This window comes from Pseudophryne corroboree, unplaced genomic scaffold (assembly GCF_028390025.1).
Source record: "Pseudophryne corroboree isolate aPseCor3 unplaced genomic scaffold, aPseCor3.hap2 scaffold_996, whole genome shotgun sequence".
NCBI lineage: Eukaryota > Metazoa > Chordata > Amphibia > Anura > Myobatrachidae > Pseudophryne > Pseudophryne corroboree.
The window spans coordinates 14,383-28,285 of NW_026970577.1; the positions used below are offsets into that span (position 1 = coordinate 14,383).

At 45.3% G+C, this 13,903-nt stretch overlaps 2 non-coding genes across 2 annotated transcripts; both read right to left on the reverse strand.

Moving 5' to 3' along the window:
* Positions 1 to 13,179: 13,179 nt before the first annotated feature.
* Positions 13,180 to 13,342, reverse strand: LOC135049774 (U1 spliceosomal RNA). The gene has a single exon (XR_010241459.1). It is a non-coding gene; the product is annotated as a U1 spliceosomal RNA (small nuclear RNA).
* Positions 13,343 to 13,494: 152 nt separating this feature from the next.
* LOC135049765 (U1 spliceosomal RNA) lies at positions 13,495 to 13,658 on the reverse strand. Its single transcript, XR_010241451.1, has one exon. It is a non-coding gene; the product is annotated as a U1 spliceosomal RNA (small nuclear RNA).
* Between the last annotated feature and the right edge of the window lie 245 nt (positions 13,659 to 13,903).

Genomic DNA, 13,903 nt, shown 5'->3' on the forward strand with positions numbered 1-13,903 from the left:
CTATACCAGTCACCCCTGCTTTAGTCACCCACTGTCACCCTATCACCCCTGCTTCAGTCACCCACTATCCCTGTCAACCCTGCCTCAGTCACCCACTATCTCCCAGTCACCCCTGCCTCAGTCAGCCACTATCCCTGTCACCCCTGCCTCAGTCTCTTACTGTCCCTGTCACCCCTGCCACAGTCATCCACTATCTCCCTATCACCCCTGCCTTAGTCATTTATTATACCTGTCACCCACTTTCTTCCCATACTTACCCAACCCCTTCCTATCACCCCTCCCTCAGTAACCCACTATCTCCCTGTCACCCACTATCTCCCAGTCACCCCGGCCTCAGTCACCCACTATCTCCCACTCATACATGCTTCAGTCACCCACTATCTCCCAGTCATTCCTGCCTCAGTCACCTACTGACACCAGTGCAGACATTTCTGCTGCGGCCTCTCCACTCTCCAGCGTGAACGTCCTGACGACTGAGGAAATCCGCTTCCTAGTTGAGGACTCCGGGAATGAACACTGCCGATATAGCTGTCAGATGACTTTCTACCCAACGGAGGATTTTTGATACTTCCAGCTTTGCCATGCAGTTTCGAGTGCCGCCTTGATGATTTGTGTACACTACCGTGGTGGCGTTGTCAGATTGTACTTGAACAGGCCTGTTCTGTACTAGAGGCAGGGCCAGTGTCAATTAATTGAACACTGCCTGCAATTCCAGAATGTATATTAGGAGGAGAGATTCCTCCCTGGTCCACCGACCCTGGAGAAAGTGTTGCTCCAACACCATGGCCCAGCCCAAAAGACTGGCATCCATTGTCAGGAGGACACAGTTGGAGATCCAGAAGGGATGGCCCCTGCTCAACTGTTGGTCCTGTAGCCACCAGCTCAGTGTCAGACGAACCTCCGGAGTCAAGGAGATCATTTGAGACATCATCCGATGAGGCAGGCCGTCCCACTTGGAGAGGATTAACCTCTGCAGAGGGCGGTAATGAAATTGAGCGTACTCTACCATATCGAAAGCCGACACCATGAGGTCTAGTACTTGCATCGCCGTGTGTATCAACACTCTTGGGCGAGAGAGGACGATACTGTCCTGAATTTTCAGGACTTTCTCTGGAGACAGAAACAATTGTTGGCTGTGTGTGTCCAGCAGTGCCCCTAGGTGCACAATGTTCCGAGCAGGGACCAGCGAGGACTTTTTTCAGTTGATGAGCCACCCGTGGACTTTTAGGAATTGGACCGCCAGTTCCAGATAACTGTGGAGAACCTCTTGGGAGTTCACCAGGATCAGCAAGTCATCCAGATTTGGCAGGATCCTGATTCTCTGATGGTGAAGGGTCGTCATCACGGCCATGACCTTGGTGAATATCCGAGGTGCCGTGGCCAAACCAGAAGGCAGGACTTGAAATCCAAAAACAAACCAGGCACAACACTGCTTAGCTTCCATCATCAGATGAGATTGGACCAGTGACGTAACTACTGCCCCCGCAGTCCTCGCGGTGGCTTGGGGGCGAGGGGCTGCGGGGGCGCCACTGATTTACAGCAGACTGACATGCGGACGAGCAGTCTCCTTCCCTCCGCCGCTTTTTGGAGGGACACGGAGGGCACACAGCGCGCCTCCCTGTGTCCCTCCTGCTGCATCATCTCCGGCGGCCGCGGGTCTAATAGGGGGAAGTGCCGTCCGTGAGCTCTAATTGGCTCATGAACCGGCACTTCCCCCTATTAGACCCGCGGCCGCCGGAGATGATGCAGCAGGAGGGACACAGGAGAGACGAGCTGTGCCCTCCGTGTCCCTCCAAAAAGCGACGGCGGGGGGGGGGTAAATATCTGGCACTGGGAGCATATATGGCACGGGGGGGGGGAGGGAGGAATATCTGGCACTGGGGCATTTCTGGCACTGGGGGGAATATCTGGCACTGGGGGCATATCTGGCACTGGGGGGGATATCTGGCACTGGGGCATATATGGCACTGGGGGGGAATATCTGGCACTGGGGGCATATATGGCACTGGGGGCATATATGGCACTGGGGGGGGGGTATCTGGCACTGGGGGCATATATGGCACGGGGGGCATATATGGCACTGGGGGGAATATCTGGCACTGGGGGCATATATGGCACTGGGGGGGAATATCTGGCACTGGGGGCATATGTGTACCTGGCACATGGGGGGGACGACTATATTTGGCACTGGGGCATGTAAGTACCTGGCACCGTGGGGGAATATCTGGCACTGGGGACATATGTGGCACTTGGAGCACAGCCCTAGCAACAAGGACTACCTCCTAGCAACGAGCATGACACCCAGTGCATGAAACATCTGGCAACGAGCATGACACCCAGTGCATGAAACACCTGGCAACGAGCATGACACCCAGTGCATGAAACCCCTGGCAACGAGCATGACACCCTGAGCATGAAAACCCCTGGCACCGTGCATGGAACCAAGAGCATGAAACCCCTGGCAACGAGCATGACACCCAGTGCATGAAACCCCTGACAACGAGCAGGTAATTGAAAAGTAATTAGAAGCCTTACTGTAGGACTTAATGTGTAATGGGCATTACGGTGTGTGGCATAATGTATCACGGACATTGCGGTGTGTGTCATAATGTGTCGCAGGCATTACGGTGTATGGTATACTATATCGCGGGCATTGTGATATGTGGTATAATGTCTCAGGGTCATTGCAGTGTGTGGCATAATGTATCACGGACATTGCGGTGTGTGTCATAATGTGTCAGGCATTACGGTGTGTGGTATACTATATCACGGGCATTGTGGTATGTGGTATAATGTCTCAGGGTCATTGCAGTGTGGCATAATACATAACGGGCATTGCGATGTGTGGCATAGGGTATAACGGGCAGGGCATTGCGGTATGTGTCACAGGCATTACGGTGTATGGTATACTATATCACGGGCATTGTGGTATAATGTCTCAAGGTCATTGCAGTGTGTGGCATAATGTGTCACAGGCATTGTATGTGCTATAATGTATCGGGCATTGCAGTGTGTGGCATAATGTATCACGGACATTGCGGTGTGTGTCATAATGTGTCACAGACATTGTATGTGCTATAATGTATCAGGGGCATTGCAGTGTGTAGCATAATGTATAACGGGCATTGCGATTCCTGTCATAATGTGTCACAGGCATTACGGTGTGTGGCATAATGTGTCACAGACATTACGGTGTGTGGCATAATGTGTCGGGGGCATTACAGTGTGTGCATATTGTGTCGTGCATTATTGTGTGCGGCATAATGTCTAAGGGCCATTGCAGTATGTGGCATAATGTATACTGGGCATTACTATAAGGAGGAAAAATGACAAATAATGTAAGGGGCATGAATCAGGATTATTTTTCTTTCCTGTGGTGGCCAACGTATGGGCGTGCAGGTTGCAAAACTGGGGTATAAGGTAGTCTTTTCCTGCAATGCCACGCCCCTTTATGCGAAACCACGCCCACTCCAACAAAACCACGCCCCTTTTTTGACGCGCGCGCTTGGTATTCCCAGGTGGTCTCACATCCAAGAACAAACCAGGCCTAAGATCAGGTGATATTGGGCATATACAGTGTGGTGTGGCTGTAGATATGTATGTATCACACCTTCCTCTATACATATACATACATACATACATACATACATACATACACACACACACACCTATATCTGTACGTACACTGACATACACACACCAACATCTATACATTAACACGCTGACCCCTAAACGTACACCAACGTACCCACACCTGCATCTATACCTACACATGCTGACACGTGGACGTACACCGGCTTACCCACATGTGAATCTATACATACATGTGCTGACACCTGGACATACACTGATGTACCCACACCTAACATCTATACATACACATGCTAACACCTGGACGTATACAGACGTACCCACATTTGCATCCATGCATATATAGATGTAGGTGTGTGTACGTCAGTGTACGTCCAGGTGTCAACGCGTGTATGTATAGATGCAGGTGTGGGTACGTCTGTGTATGTCCAGGTGTCAGAATGTGTATGTATAGATGCAGGTGTGGGAAGGTCAGTGTAGGTTCAGGTGTCAGCGCGTGTATGTATAGATGCAGGTGCTTGTATGTCCAGATGTCAGTGCATGTATGTATAGATGCAAGTGTGGGTACGTCGGTGTATGTCCATTTGTCAGCGCGTGTATATATAGATGCAGGTGCTTGTATGTTGGTGTATGTCCAGGTGTCAGCATGTGTATGTATAGATGCAGGTGTGGGAATGTTGGTGTATGTCCAGGTGTCAGGGCATGTATGTATGGATATTAGGTGTGGGTACATCAGTGTATGTCCAGGTGTTAGCGCATGTATGTATAGATGTATATATACACACACATACGATAGATAGATAGATAGATAGATAGATAGATAGATAGATAGATAGATAGATAGATAGATAGATACATATTATAAGGGCACGGTCGTGCCCTTATATTAAGGCTGAATCGAACAAACGGAATTCTCCCATAGGGAACTTCTGAGATGGGGGCATGGTGTTTGAGGGGCTACACCTCAAAACTGATTGGACGTACTGAGCTGAAATTTGGCCTGGGCGTGTAGAATCGTCACCCGGTGCTGCATGCCAAATTTCAGGGCAAAATAATAAAAAATGAGGAATTGGGAGTAACCTAAAGTTCCAACTGTCAGTTTTTTTCTGTGACTTCCTTTGTGGCTTTTTGACACCGTTTTCCTATAGAGTGAATTAGATATTTTTTGGGAAGGCATAACTCCGGATAGAGGACGAATTAAGACTTGGGGTTTGTTTTACTAGATAGAGTATGCCCCAGTGTAGTGCCTTTTGGGGTTGTGGTTTTTCAGAAAGTTATAGGGTTTTTTTAATTAAGAGAAATATGCCCCATTATAGAGATAGGGCTTTTCAATTTGTTGCGGCTGCGCAGTGGCCGCCAGGAGAGCGAGAGTGAGTGAGGGAAGGGGTCTCGTGCAGGCTGAGGTTATAAAAGTAGCTGCTGGCGGCGGGAGGAGAGCCAGCGGTTCCTGGGTGTGTGCACCTGCGGTCCCTTACAGACTGCAGCGACCCATTAGGACTGTGGAGGAGAGGGGTAGCGGCATAGCAGCCGCAGGCTTACCGAAAGTGCTCACTACTGAGCAATATGGTCCCCTTACCCGAAGTGGGAGCCGCAGCGGGAGGAATAGCTGGAGTTGCGCCGCAGGAGAAAGTCAGAGGACATCCAGAAGAGACATCCGGTGCAGCGCTGACTCCTGACTGACAGCGCTTGCCTACTGAGCGGTGTGGTACCCCCACACCTGAAGCGGGTGCGGGAGCGGCAGCCGGAGTAGACAGCTGTGCTGCACGGAAGAAGTCAGGCAGCAGCAGCAGCACCAGCGGGCTGAGGTGGGGAGGATCAGTATGGACCCTTACGTGCGGCTCACATTCAGATCCATCCGGCTCCCTTCCCCTCCCTTCCCCTCCTCCCCTGCACCCTTAGCAGCCTGCCCCCACATCTCATTCACCCACCGCCGCAGACTCCTCCCCCACACGGTTATTATAATAAGGCCACCCCCCTACCCCCTTCCCTCCCTGCTGTGTGTCCAGCCCCCTCACCTGCTGTGTGTCCGGCCTACCCCCCCCCTCACCTGCTGTGTGTCCAGCCCCCCCCCCTCACCTGCTGTGTGTCCAGCCCCCCCCCCCTCACCTGCTGTGTGTCCGGCCTACCCCCCCCCCCTCCCTGCTGTGTGTCCAGCCACCACCCCCCTCACCTGCTGTGCGTCTGGCCTACCCCCCCCCTGCTGTGTGTCCAGCCCCCCCCCCCCCTCCCTGCTGTGTGTCCGGCCTACCCCCCCCTCCCTGCTGTTTGTCCGGCCTACCCCCCCCCCTCCCTGCTGTGTGTCCAGACCCCCCCCCTCACCTGCTGTGTGTCCAGCCACCCCCCCCCTCACCTGCTGTGTGTCCGGCCTACCCCCTCCTCCCTGCTGTTTGTCCGGCCACCCTCCCCTCCCCTGCTGTGTGTCCGGCGGCCTACCCCCCCCCCTCCCTGCTGTGTGTCCGGCCTACCCCCCCTCACCTGCTGTGTGTCCAGCCCCCCCCCTCACCTGCTGTGTGTCCAGCCCCCCCCCTCCTCCCCTGCTGTGTGTCCAGCCCCCCCCCCCCCTCCCTGCTGTTTGTCCGGCCACCCTCCCCTCCCCTGCTGTTTGTCCGGCCACCCTCCCCTCCCCTGCTGTGTGTCCGGCCACCCTCCCCTCCCCTGCTGTGTGTCCGGTCACCCTCCCCTCCCCTGCTGTGTGTCCGGCCTACCCCACCCCTCACCTGCTGCGTGTCCAGCCCCCCCCCCTCACCTGCTGCGTGTCCAGCCCCCCCCTCACCTGCTGTGTGTCCAGCCCCCCCCCTCACCTGCTGTGTGTCCAGCCCCCCCCCCTCACCTGCTGTGTGTCCAGCCCCCCCCCCTCACCTGCTGTGTGTCCAGCCCCCCCCTCACCTGCTGTGTGTCCAGCCCCCCCCCTCACCTGCTGTGCGTCCAGCCCCCCCCTCACCTGCTGTGTGTCCAGCCCCCCCCTCACCTGCTGTGTGTCCAGCCCCCCCCCTCACCTGCTGTGTGTCCAGCCCCCCCCCCCCTCACCTGCTTTGTGTCCAGCCCCCCCCCTCACCTGCTGTGTGTCCAGCCCCCCCCTCACCTGCTGTGTGTCCAGCCCCCCCCCCTCACCTGTATGTATTTTTTTTCTCTGCAACCCACTGCTAAATTGTGCTTCCTAGCTGTTTTTTTATAAAATCACTGAATCAAATCTAACTCTGATAACATCAGAGAAGGCCAGGTACCCTACACAATAAGAGGGGGTTTGAAATTTTGACTTGTCTACTTAAATATCACCAAAATCTGATCACAAGGTCAATTACGTCCCTGGGTGGGATTGAACCACCAACCTTTTGGTTAATAGCCTTACACACTAACCAATTGCGCCACAGAGACACTTTGCAAAAGTACATACTGACAAAGGCTAATAAGCATTCATCTAGAACGTTTCCTAAAAAAACTTTAAAAAGTCAATAATCTGGAGAGTTTTTGTAAGATGTTTCTTCCATCAACCAACAAAGAAACACATTGGTACTTTCCCATGATGAGTGAGTGCTTCAGGATCTCTTGCACTTACATGTGCAGCAGAGTACTGCAATGGAAGCATGCTGGGCCCATAACCCAGAGGTAGGCAGATTGAAACTATCCTTTGCTATATGCATTTTTTTTTTGTTAATTAAAGTAATCCAAAACTGGGATTGATATTTTGGCTCTTTTATTTTTACTTAAAGTACAATAACTTTTACCATTTTAATTTGTTTTGATAGTATATTGACAGTATTGTTTTCTTTTAAAAATCCACTTAATTTTCTTTACCCTATTATTAAAATGGTAATTGACAAAAACAAACTACATTGTCACCAGAAGAGCAATACAAAATGTACAAGTGATATATTAAAATCATCTTTCCAGCTTGAATTTCAATGATGCATTGGGGCAACGATTTTGTGAGAAACATCTTCACCCTTAAATAAAGATTTTCTTAATTCCTTACCTGTGTGATAATTAGATATCACCTTGTTTTCACATTAAACAGACTTCCACATGAGAAAGCAGCAAGGATGCAGTGGCGTTAATGTTTCCTGGTGTCAACCTGTATTATTTCAGTAGACATTGAAATGAGGATGCATCTTGTTGCCTTTCCAATGAAGCAAGTTTAATTTAGTAATAGGTGAAAAACCATCCCTACAAAGGTGTTAATCAGAGACTTGGCTTTGTGGACACATTTCAGAGAACAAATTTGTTAGCATAAAAATAAAGCCAGAAAATGAAGAGCTGTTTAATCACTCAATTGTATTTTTTTGCCAGCATATTTTTTTATCTGCAACCCACTGCTAAATTGTGCTTCCTAGCTGTTTTTTTTATAAAATCACTGAATCAAATCTAACTCTGATTACATCAGAGAAGGCCAGGTACCCTACACCATAACAGGGGGTTTGAAATTTTGACTTGTCTACTTAAAGATCACCAAAATCTGATCACAAGGTCAATTACGTCCCTGGGTGTGATTGAACCACCAACCTTTTGGTTAGTAGCCGTACACACTAACTGATTGCGCCACAGAGACACTTTGCAGAAGTAAATACTGACAAAGGCTAATAAGCATTCATCTAGAACGTTTCCTAGAAAAACTTTAAAAAGTCAATAATCTGGAGAGTTTTTGTAAGATGTTTCTTCCATCAACCAACGAAGAAACACATTGGTACTTTCCCATGATGAGTGAGTGCTTCAGGATCTCTTGCACTTACATGTGCAGCAGAGTACAGCAATGGAAGCATGCTGGGCCCATAACCCAGAGGTAGGCAGATTGAAACTATCCTTTGCTATATGCTTTTTTTTTGTTAATTAAAGTAATCCAAAACTGGGATTGATATTTTGGCTCTTTTATTTTTACTTAAAGTACAATAACTTTTACCATTTTAATTTGTTTTAATAGTATATTGACAGTATTGTTTTCTTTCAAAAATCCACTTAATTTTCTTTACCCTATTATTAAAATGGTAATTGACAAAAACAAACTACATTGTCACCAGAAGAGCAATACAAAATGTACAAGTGATATATTAAAATCATCTTTCCAGCTTGAATTTCAATGATGCATTGGGGCAACGATTTTGTGAGAAACATCTTCACCCTTAAATAAAGATTTTCTTAATTCCTTACCTGTGTGATAATTAGATATCACCTTGTTTTCGCATTAAACAGACTTCCACATGAGAAAGCAGCAAGGATGCAGTGGCGTTAATGTTTCCTGGTGTCAACTTGTATTATTTCAGTAGACATTGAAATGAGGATGCATCTTGCTGCCTTTCCAATGAAGCAAGTTTAATTTAGTAATAGGTGAAAAACCATCCTTACAAAGGTGTTAATCAGAGACTTTGCTTTGTGGACACTTTTCAGAGAACAAATTTGTTAGCATAAAAATAAAGCCAGAAAATGAAGAGCTGTTTAATCACTCAATTGGATTTTTCTGCCAGCATATTTTTTTTCTCTGCAAACCACTGCTAAATTGTGCTTCCTAGCTGTTTTTATAAAATCAATGAATCAAATCTAACTCTGATTACATCAGAGAAGGCCAGGTACCCTACACCATAAGAGGGGGTTTGAAATTTTGACTTGTCTACTTAAAGATCACCAAAATCTGATAACAAGATCAATTACATCCCTGGGTGGGATTGAACCACCAACCTTTTAGTTAATAGCCGTACACACTAACTGATTGCGCCACAGAGACACTTTGCGAAAGGGCATACTGACAAATGCTAATAAGCATTCATCTAAAACGTTTCCTAGAAAAACTTTAAAAAGTCAATAATCTGGAGAGTTTTTGTAAGATGTTTCTACCATCAACCAACGAAGAAACACATTGGTACTTTCCCATGATGAGTGAGTGCTTCAGGATCTCTTGCACTTACATGTGCAGCAGAGTACAGCAATGGAAGCATGCTGGGCTCATAACCCAGAGGTAGGCAGATTGAAACTATCCTCTGCTGTATGCTTTTTTTTTTTTTATTAAAGTAATCCAAAACTGGGATTGATATTTTGGCTCTTTTATTTTTACTTAAAGTACAATAACTTTTACCATTTTAATTTGTTTTAATAGTATATTGACAGTATTGTTTTCTTTCAAAAATCCACTTAATTTTCTTTACCCTATTATTAAAATGGTAATTGACAAAAACAAACTACATTGTCACCAGAAGAGCAATACAAAATGTACAAGTGATATATTAAAATCATCTTTCCAGCTTGAATTTCAATGATGCATTGGGGCAACGATTTTGTGAGAAACATCTTCACCCTTAAATAAAGATTTTCTTCATTCCTTACCTGTGTGCTAATTAGATATCACCTTGTTTTCGCATTAAACAGACTTCCACATGAGAAAGCAGCAAGGATGCAGTGGCGTTAATGTTTCCTGGTGTCAACTTGTATTATTTCAGTAGACATTGAAATGAGGATGCATCTTGCTGCCTTTCCAATGAAGCAAGTTTAATTTAGTAATAGGTGAAAAACCATCCCTACAAAGGTGTTAATCAGAGACTTGGCTTTGTGGACACATTTCAGAGAACAAATTTGTTAGCATAAAAATAAAGCCAGAAAATGAAGAGCTGTTTAATCACTCAATTGTATTTTTTTGCCAGCATATTTTTTTTATCTGCAACCCACTGCTAAATTGTGCTTCCTAGCTGTTTTTTATAAAATCACTGAATCAAATCTAACTCTGATTACATCAGAGAAGGCCAGGTACCCTACACAATAAGAGGGGGTTTGAAATTTTGACTTGTCTACTTAAATATCACCAAAATCTGATCACAAGGTCAATTACATTCCTGGGTGGGATTGAACCACCAACCTTTTGGTTAACAGCCTTACACACTAACCAATTGCACCACAGAGACACTTTGCAAAAGTACATACTGACAAAGGCTAATAAGCATTCATCTAGAACGTTTCCTAGAAAAACTTTAAAAAGTCAATAATCTGGAGAGTTTTTGTAAGATGTTTCTTCCATCAACCAACGAAGAAACACATTGGTACTTTCCCATGATGAGTGAGTGCTTCAGGATCTCTTGCACTTACATGTGCAGCAGAGTACTGCAATGGAAGCATGCTGGGCCCATAACCCAGAGGTAGGCAGATTGAAACTATCCTTTGCTATATGCATTTTTTTTTGTTAATTAAAGTAATCCAAAACTGGGATTGATATTTTTGTTCTTTTATTTTTACTTAAAGTACAATAACTTTTACCATTTTAATTTGTTTTAATAGTATATTGACAGTATTGTTTTCTTTCAAAAATCCACTAAATTTTCTTTACCCTATTATTAAAATGGTAATTGACAAAAACAAACTACATTGTCACCAGAAGAGCAATACAAAATGTACAAGTGATATATTAAAATCATCTTTCCAGCTTGAATTTCAATGATGCATTGGGGCAACGATTTTGTGAGAAACATCTTCACCCTTAAATAAAGATTTTCTTAATTCCTTACCTGTGTGCTAATTAGATATCACCTTGTTTTCACATTAAACAGACTTCCACATGAGAAAGCAGCAAGGATGCAGTGGCGTTAATGTTTCCTGGTGTCAACCTGTATTATTTCAGTAGACATTGAAATGAGGATGCATCTTGCTGCCTTTCCAATGAAGCAAGTTTAATTTAGTAATAGGTGAAAAACCATCCCTACAAAGGTGTTAATCAGAGACTTGGCTTTGTGGACACTTTTCAGAGAACAAATTTGTTAGCATAAAAATAAAGCCAGAAAATGAAGAGCTGTTTAATCACTCAATTGGATTTTTTTGCCAGCATATTTCTTTTTCTCTGCAACCCACTGATAAATTGTGCTTCCTAGCTGTTTTTATAAAATCACTGAATCAAATCTAACTCTGATTACATCAGAGAAGGCTAGGTACCCTACACAATAAGAGGGGGTTTGAAATTTTGACTTGTCTACTTAAATATCACCAAAATCTGATCACAAGGTCAATTACGTCCCTGGGTAGGATTTAACCACCAACCTTTTGGTTAATAGCCGTACACACTAACCAATTGCGCCACAGAGACACTTTGCAAAAAGTTCATACTGACAAAGGCTAATAAGCATTCATCTAGAACGTTTCCTAGAAAAACTTTAAAAAGTCAATAATCTGGAGAGTTTTTGTAAGATGTTTCTTCCATCAACCAACGAAGAAACACATTGGTACTTTCCCATGATGAGTGAGTGCTTCAGGATCTCTTGCACTTACATGTGCAGCAGAGTACTGCAATGGAAGCATGCTGGGCCGATAACCCAGAGGTAGGCAGATTGAAACTACTCTCTGCTATATGCATTTTTTTTAATTAAAGTAATCCAAAATTGGGATTGATATTTTAGCTCTTTTATTTTTACTTAAAGTACAATAACTTTTACCATTTTAATTTGTTTAATAGTATATTGACAGTATTGTTTTCTTTCAAAAATCCACTTAATTTTCTTTACCCTATTATTAAAATGGTAATTGACAAAAACAAACTACATTGTCACCAGAAGAGCAATACAAAATGTACAAGTGATATATTAAAATCATCTTTCCAGCTTGAATTTCAATGATGCATTGGGGCAACGATTTTGTGAGAAACATCTTCACCCTTAAATAAAGATTTTCTTAATTCCTTACCTGTATGCTAATTAGATATCACCTTGCTTTCACATTAAACAGACTTCCACATGAGAAAGCAGCAAGGATGCAGTGGCGTTAATGTTTCCTGGTGTCAACCTGTATTATTTCAGTAGATATTGAAATGACGATGCATCTTGCTGCCTTTCCAATGAAGCAAGTTTAATTTAGTAATAGGTGAAAAACCATCCCTACAAAGGTGTTAATCAGATACTTGGCTTTGTGGACACTTTTCAGAGAACAAATTTGTTAGCATAAAAATAAAGCCAGAAAATGAAGAGCTGTTTAATCACTCAATTGGATTTTTTTGCCAGCATATTTCTTTTTCTCTGCAACCCACTGCTAAATTGTGCTTCCTAGCTGTTTTTTTTTATAAAATCACTTAATCAAATCTAACTCTGATTACATCAGAGAAGGCCAGGTACCCTACACCACAAGAGGGGGTTTGAAATTTTGACTTGTCTACTTAAAGATCACCAAAATCTGATAACAAGGTAAATTACGTCCCTGGGTGGGATTGAACCACCAACCTTTTGGATAATAACCGAACACGCTAACTGATTGCGCCACAGTGACACTTTGCAAACGTACATTCTGACAAACGCTAATAAGCATTCATCTAGAACGTTTCCTAGAAAAACTTTAAAAAGTCAATAATCTGGAGAGTTTTTGTTAGATGTTTCTTCCATCAATCAACGAAGAACATTCAAGCTGATTTCTTGCAGCAGCTGGGCACTGTAACAGCTCCAGAGCTGCTCTGTAAGGCAACTAAAAGGGTGTGGGCCCTGCAGCACTACCTGTAGTTCGCATTGTGCGTTGGAAGGCACAAAGTAAGCAGACGGGAGAAGTCAGGATAGTGCGCAAGGGCATAGAAAGGAGCGGCTCAAGAAAAGAGAAGTGGAAACAGACAGCAAACTAGGCTGGAGAGAGACCTGAGACAAAGAGATCTGAATTATACGAGAGCCGACCAGGGGAAACACAAATTATGCAGTCGAGTTTCCCACATTTGGGGAAATCGCTGGAGCAGCACACACAGAGTGCAATGGGTGAGCCTTGCCCTGGGAGAAGCACCTTCATGATCATAGTATCTCACCTGGCAGGTAAGTAGGAGTTGGGCAAGAGCTGAGGAGGGTCGCTGCTCGGGCACCCCCCTGTCAAGTGAAGGAGATCCAACTGAGGCAGCACAAGAGAACTCTCGAAAGAAGAACAAGGCTAGAGGAAGATCTGAGACACAGAAATCTGGCTTTTACCAGAGCTGACCAGAGGAAAGCACAAACACAGTCACCCACTACCACAAATAATGCAGTCGAGTTTCCCACATTTGGGGAAATCACAGGGGTCAGCATACCCAGAATGCAATGAATGAACCTCACCCTGGGAGAACAATCTTCATGACCATGGTATCTCCTATGCAAAATATGTATGATTTGGGATAGGGCTGGGGAGGGCCGCTGCTCAGGCACATCTCTGTCAAGTAAAGGAGATTCAACTGAGGCAGCACAAGGGAACTCTCATCTGGGGACAACAACTGCAGGGAGAACACATATTTTCAGATGAACATGGGAGGGCAGAAGGCTGCCTAATACTGAAGCACCCCCAAACAACAAACCAAATGCAACAACTAGTACAAGCATTCCTGGGGGAAGGCCTGCAGCAGATGGATTTGCAT